A 7031-nucleotide genomic window follows, 5' to 3' on the forward strand; every position below is an offset into this window, starting at 1 on the left:
AACTGACATTGGGCACTGGATCAATATGTTAGTCCCAAAAATAGTATAAAAAGTTGCCAAAAGTATATGAAAGTTATAGAATATTGGCACGGAACAATAAAAAATTATAGATACGACGGAGACGTATCAATACATCTTTGAAGTACTCCGGTAGTGCTTTTCTTGTAGAGTTCTCCCTCGTGAACCTTGTAGGCTTTAGAGCACCGCACAATGCAGCGCGCCTCATTCTGATCCTCAGGGAGTTCTCGCCTATTAAGGTAGGCCAAGAAGGGTTCGGTCCATGGGGTAATGACTGCCATGATGAGATGGGCTAACAATGTAATTTTGGTGGCTGAGCCTCCGATGATGTCAGTGTGTTCGGGATCTGGGGTTATAGTCGGATCCGGATGGGTGTTCCGGCTCTCCCCTTGCCATACCACGGATGGCTTGAAAAGCCTTTCCAAAAAGTTGTTAGGCGGGATGGGGTCGCGCTTGGCGCTGATGCGGGCAAGAACATCCGCCGCTTGATTACTTTCTCGAGCCACATGGTGAAACTCGAGCCCCTCGAACTGAGCCGGTATATTGAGAATGGCGTTACGGTAAGCGGCCATCTTCAGATCTTTGGCATAAAAATCTCCATTTATTTGGGATATTGTGAGGTTTGAATCCCTGCGCACTTCTTGGCATTGTATGCCCATGGAGACAACCATCCAAAGACCATGCAACAAGGCCTCGTATTCGGCTGCATTGTTGGAGTCTGTGTATAATATTTGGAGTACATACTGAACTGTATCCCCAGTGGGGGATGTTAAGACAATGCCTGCTCCTAAGCCGTCCAACATTTTGGAGCCGTCGAAGTGCATGACCCAGTTGGAATATGTGCAGTACTCTTTAGACAGTTCGGCCTCTATCCATTCGGCAACAAAGTCAGCTAGTACTTGGGATTTAATGGCCCAGCGTGGTTTGTATGTTATGTCGAATGGGAAGAGCTCACTGGCCCACTTGGCAATCTGTTATTATGTCATTGAGTGGTACCTCGGAGGCCACCATTATTAAGCACTCTTGAAAGTAGTGTCGTAGCTTTCGTGATGCCATGAAGACCGCGTATGCTATTTTTTGGTAATGAGGGTACCAGGATTTGCATGGTGCGAGGATAGTGGATACATAGTATACCGGCTTCTGAAGCGGGAATTTGTGTCCGTCCTCCTCCATTCGACGACGAGCACCGCACTTATGACTTGGTGTGTGGCCGATATGTATAGTAACATGGGTTCGCCGATGTTCAGCGTGACCATGATTGGGTTGCTTGCTAGAAGAGCCTTTATTTCTTCCAGTCCGGCCGTTGCCGCGTCCGTCCACTCGAAGTGATCGGTGCATCGGAGAAGGCGATAGAGTGGCAATGCCTTTTCTCCTAGTCTGGAGATAAAGCGGCTTTAAAGCTGCCACACATCCGGATAGTTTTTGGACTTGTTTGAGGTCTGTTGGCGTAGCCAACTGTGACAAATCTCAGATTTTAGCTGGGTTCGCCTCAATTCCCCTATTGGAAACGATGAAGCCCAGCAATTTTCTAGCGGGAACGCCGAAAACACACTTCTCCGGATTGAGCTTGATGTCATATGTTCGGAGGTTGTTGGATGTGAGACGCAGATCGTCTATTAGTGCCTCGACGTGCCTACTTTTGATGACTACGTCATCCACATATGCTTCAACTGTCTTGCCGATTTGTTTCTCCAGGCATGTTTGAATCATGCGTTGGTAGGTGGCATCGATGTTTTTGAGCCCGAAGGGCATAGTGTTGAAGCAGAAAGGCCCATATGGGGTGATAGGTGCCGTTGCGGCTTTTTCAGACTCCATCATATTGATTTGATGGTATCCGGACTATGCATCAAGGAAACACAGTGAGTTGTGTCCTGCGGTAGCATCGATAATCTGATCGATGCGGGGGAGGGGGAAAGGATCTTTAGGGCAGGCATTGTTGAGGTCTTTGAAATCGACACATAGGAGCTAGGATTTATCCTTATTTGGTACCATCACCAGGTTTGCTAGCTAGTCCAGGTGTTTTATTTCTCTGATGAATCCGACCTCGAGTAACTTGGCTAGCTCCTCCCCCATAGCTTGTCATTTAGGTTCTGAAAAGCGCCGCAGTGTTTGCTTGACTGGCTTATATCCCTTCAATATATTGAGGCTGTGTTCGGCCAGCCTACGTGGGATCCCTGGCATATCAAAAGGGTGACAGGAGAATATGTCCCAGTTTTCGCGTAGGAACGCTCGTAGTGCAGCGTCAACTGTTGGGTCCAGCTATGCCCCGATGGATGCTGTCTTCTTGGGGTCCATTGGGTGGACTTGGAATTTGACTATTTCATCTACTGGTTTAAAGGAGGTGGATTTGGGTCGCTTGTCCAACATCACGTCGTCCCTGTCCACCCTGGAGTGCAATGTGGTTAACTCTTCAGCCGCGAGGCTTCGGACAATGCCTCGAGGGCCAGGGTTGCGGGTTTTTTTTCAGCGTGGAGTGCTATGTCGGGATCACTTGCAAGAGTGATAATACCATTGGTCCCGGGCATCTTGAGCTTCATGTACCTGTAATGGGGTATAGCTTGGAAGCATGCAAATGCATCTCGCCCTAATAAGGCGTGATATCCACTGTTGAAAGGGGCCAGTTGAAAGGTTATCTCTTCGGACCGGTAATTCCACGGTGTGCCGAATACCACATCAAGTGTGATTTTTCCTGCGCATCATGCCTCTCGACTGGGAATGATTCCTCGGAATGTCGTGCTACTTTGCTCAATGTGGCTCCTGTCTATTCCCATTTTGTTGAGGGTTTCTTCATAAATGAGGTTTAGTCCGCTGCCGCCGTCCATGAGTACTTTGGTAAGCTGAAAGCTGTCCACGATCGGACTGAGGACCAATGCGGCTGGTGCCCGGACTGTTCTGAATTTTGGTTCGTCACTCGCATTGAAAGTTATGGCCGTGTCATTCTAGGGGTTTATTGCTGCCACTTGGCAGACTTCAGTGAGGCCGCGGAGTGCCCTTTTGCGCCTATTGTTTGAGGCGAAAGTCTCAAAGACTGTCAATACTGCAAGGTTGTCGTTTTCCGTGGGATGTTGCTCTGCGATATTTTTGGTGAGGAGAGCCTCGCCGCTTTTGGCCATTTGCCGGAGTATCCAACATGCTCTAAGGCTGTGGGTTGGTATGGTATCCGGTGTTGTGTGTATTTTGCATGGCCTATCGAGCCATCCATCCAGAACTGTTCCGCGCCCCGTAATGGGCTTTGATTTCTTTACTATTGGATTGGGCGACCGACGAGGGTGCGTCCTTTTTGTCCGGATGAGGGATTGAGTGCATACTGGCGGCACCCATAGAGCTACCTGAGTTTTCTAGGCGATTTCCATTATGCAGTACTTCTGTACTATGGTTGCCAAGGCAGTGAAGTGTAATATGCAACGGCGGTTGACGGTGTTGAGTATTCCCTCGTCCGTGCAATTTTTGCAGAATACGGAGATTGCGTCTTCGTCACGGCAATCTTTAGTCTTGTCTTTAACAAGGAGGAATCTGGCCCAAAAGTGATGGACTATTTCCTCGGACTGCTGTCGTATGCACATGAGATCGCGTATGTCTGGGTGGGTGGGTGGCATCGAATCCAAACCCTGACCCAATTTGGGATCCGGAGTCTGAGAAATTTCTGAGCTTAATGATTCGGGCTCCAGGATATCAACCAATTTTTCAGGTCCACAGTCCGACTCTAAGTTCAAAGGAAGGGGCACGTCCTTGCGTGGACATGTATCCAGCTCTTCGAGCTCGGAAATCCGAACATAGTTCGTCCTCAATATAGAGGGAGGATTGTTGCATTTTTCCTCCACTACCGCGATCTGATGGGTGATCGGCGGAGATTTGATTTCTCTCTGATCGGGTTTAAGCCAAATACGATCGTAGTCTGTAGCGACCCCTAAGGCGGCGAAGCGATCCAGGAGTTTGTTTAAAGGCAACAACTTCGTCGGATCCATCTGTTTGGAGTATTTGGAGTCGACACAAAGGCGATTTTCGATGACCCGAGAAGTCATCGTCGGCCCAATGGCCGAATGGGCGGCCATGGTAAAGCCGCCCAGCCGGAGGGTTTGGCCTAAGGCCAGGGTTCCTCCGGAGGTGATATTGTCCTTGATATGAAGGCGAGCCATCAATCCTATCTTTGACGTCACAGCGGAACTCTCAATGAAAGCACCAATGTCGGTGTCAAAACCGGCGGATCACGGGTAGGGGGTCCCGAACTATGCGTCTGAGGTCGGATGGTAATAGGAGGCAAGGGACACTATGTTTACCCAGGTTCGGGCCCTCTCTATGGAGGTAATACCCTACTTCCTGCTTGATTGAGCTTGATGAATATGAGTATTACAAGAGTTGATCTACCACAAGATCGTAATGGCTAAAACCCTAGAAGTCTAGCCTATAGATTATGATTGTAGTTGCCTCCACGGACTAAACCCTCCGGTTTATATAGACAATGAAGGGGGCTAGGGTTACACAAAGTTGGTTACAGAGAAAGGGATCTACATATCCGAATCACCAAGCTTGCCATCCACGCAAAGGAGAGTCCCATCCGGACACAAGAAGAAGTGTTCTGTCTTGTATCTTCATAGCCCAACAGTCCAGCCCATGTTAATAGTCCGGCCGTCCGAGGACCCCTTAATCCAGGATTCCCTCAGCGGCCACCCCCCCTCTTGGATTCTGTGCACAATTAACCAGAGGTGATGGGGTGTGGCTATAGTGATCGCCCTGCCAAGCAGCGGTACTGTAGCCATGCGCCCCCCGACCGAGCCATCGTCATCAGGGGCAAGGCTGCAGTGCAGCCTGGTCCCCATGGCCCGCAGGCGGTGGTCCCTACCTGTTGGCCGAGTTCACGGCAGCCGAGGGACTCACCAGGCAGTGGGCCCCAGCAACAGGCGGAGAAGCCAGAGCCTAGATACACTAACGGCCGGGTCCCAGGACCAGCCGGATTACCATTGTACCCCTGGGGGGTAGGCCTATATAAACCCCCCAGGGTCACCCATGCAAAGGGTTGAGCCCATTTAGATCACACACACCCATAGCTAAGGAGAAGTAGAACTAGCTGCCTTCTTCCTCCTCTAGCCCGAACAGCTCATGGAGCACCCTTGTACTTACTATTGATCATAGTGATGTAGAGACCCCACAGAGCAGAACTAGGGGTGTTATCTCCATGGAGAGCCCCGAAGCTGGGTAAGACCCGGCGTTGTTTGCGGTGTTGCCTACTCCCGCTTCTAGAGCCCGTCAACATTCTATTGACCCCCTACATGATTAGCCACCCGTTGGCATATGTCGAGGAAATACCACGACATTTGGCGCCCACCGTGGGGCTAGGCACACTGTTGTCAGGAGACACGTTCTGGATGGGAACCCATTTCCTTCCCCTTGAGCGCAGCCAGCCAGGCTCGGCTATTGGCATTTGCACCGACGATCTATGCTGCGTGGAGGCCGCCTGCGCCGCGAGCTCGCTTGCCAATCTCCTCGGCGGGATCCACCTCGCCGACAAGCCTGCCCCCAACATAGGTTTGGCCAGCTCCGAGAGCTGCCTCGTCGACCTCCTTGGAAAGCTCCACATCGTCGACGAGCCCGCCTCCAACTTGGAGTCCGTTGGCTCCACTGATCCGCCCGTCGAGATGTTCATCGACTCCGACAAGGCAGATGCCTACCCCGACCACGTAGAGATCATCGACGACCCGCTCCCTCACACAGATAGCTTCACCAGCACCAGCACCATCACAGAGGTGCTGGTCATCAGTCAGGACGGAGCCTCGGCCGGTGCAGGCCAGGATCCGATCCGTTCGGCTCTGTCGGCCCTCGCCACCCCGGTCGAAGATGGCACGGACAGCGCAACCCTGGAGGCACACTGCCTTTTGCACCTCGACAGCGCCAAGCAGCTGGCCACTGCGAAGCACCTCCCTGAGGCCTACCAGTGCAAGCTCGACCGCGCCATAGGCGGCACTCCGACTGCTGGAGAGCCTAGCCGGCTGGGCGCAGTCCGGCAACGCGGCTCCACCATTGCCAGCATCTTCGAGGCAGACTGCCCTGTCTACACCACGCCTGTTGAGAACCTGCGTGCCGCCCAGGCGGCAGTAGAAGAGCTGGACAACCTGGAGGGCGATGAGATACGCCACATGAATGAGCGCCTTCAGTGGCTCCTCGACACGGCCGTCATCCAGTAGGAAACTGCCCGCCGCATGGCAGAACTTAGCGTGCCCGATGATACCCGCTTCCCTCGCCGAGAGCACGGTGCGACCTCTCGGTCCTCGACAGGCGGCCGAGGCGACCCAGAGCTGGATCCAAGACGTAGTCGGCGCACACACATCTCGATCGAGCGTGACGCCAACGGCCACCCAAGAGCAGTGGAACAGTGCAATGACTGCCCGCTACCCCCGCGCAGGGAGAGGTGCGCTTCACCGCCGCCTGTTGGGCACCCGACTCTCGGAGACCGGCTAGGTCACCGCGAGGGAATCGGAGAAAACAATGCCCTCCATCGGATCGACCGACTTGCTCTGTCCTTAGCAGAAGAAGAAGAAGATACGGTTGGCCTGCCCGGTTTTGGCCCCCATATCCAAAATGAGCCCTTTCCCAAAGGATTCTCGCTGCCACGAGACACTCCCAAGTACAACGGCTCCATGAAGCCGGAAGATTGGCTGGCCGACTACTCCACCGCCGTCAACATAGCAAACGGCAACAAGCATGTTGCCGTGAAGTACGTTCTGGTCATGCTCCAGGGCACGGCCCAGACATGGCTGAACAGCCTCAAGCCACACAATGTCAACAGTTGGCTAGACTTCTCTGACGTCTTCATCCGCAACTTCACCAGCACCTACAAGCGGCCGCCCAAGCCTCGCCAACTTTCCTTGTGCGTCCAAGGCCCAACTGAGTCCACTCGTGACTATCTGGCACGCTGGGGCGAGCTGCGCAACTCCTGCGAAGGGGTGCACGAGGTGCATGCCATAGAGTACTTCATGGCCAGGTGCCGAGAGGGCACCTTGCTCAAGCACAATCTTCTC

The sequence above is a fragment of the Triticum aestivum genome, chromosome 4B (genome assembly GCF_018294505.1).
Source record: "Triticum aestivum cultivar Chinese Spring chromosome 4B, IWGSC CS RefSeq v2.1, whole genome shotgun sequence".
Lineage (NCBI taxonomy): Eukaryota > Viridiplantae > Streptophyta > Magnoliopsida > Poales > Poaceae > Triticum > Triticum aestivum.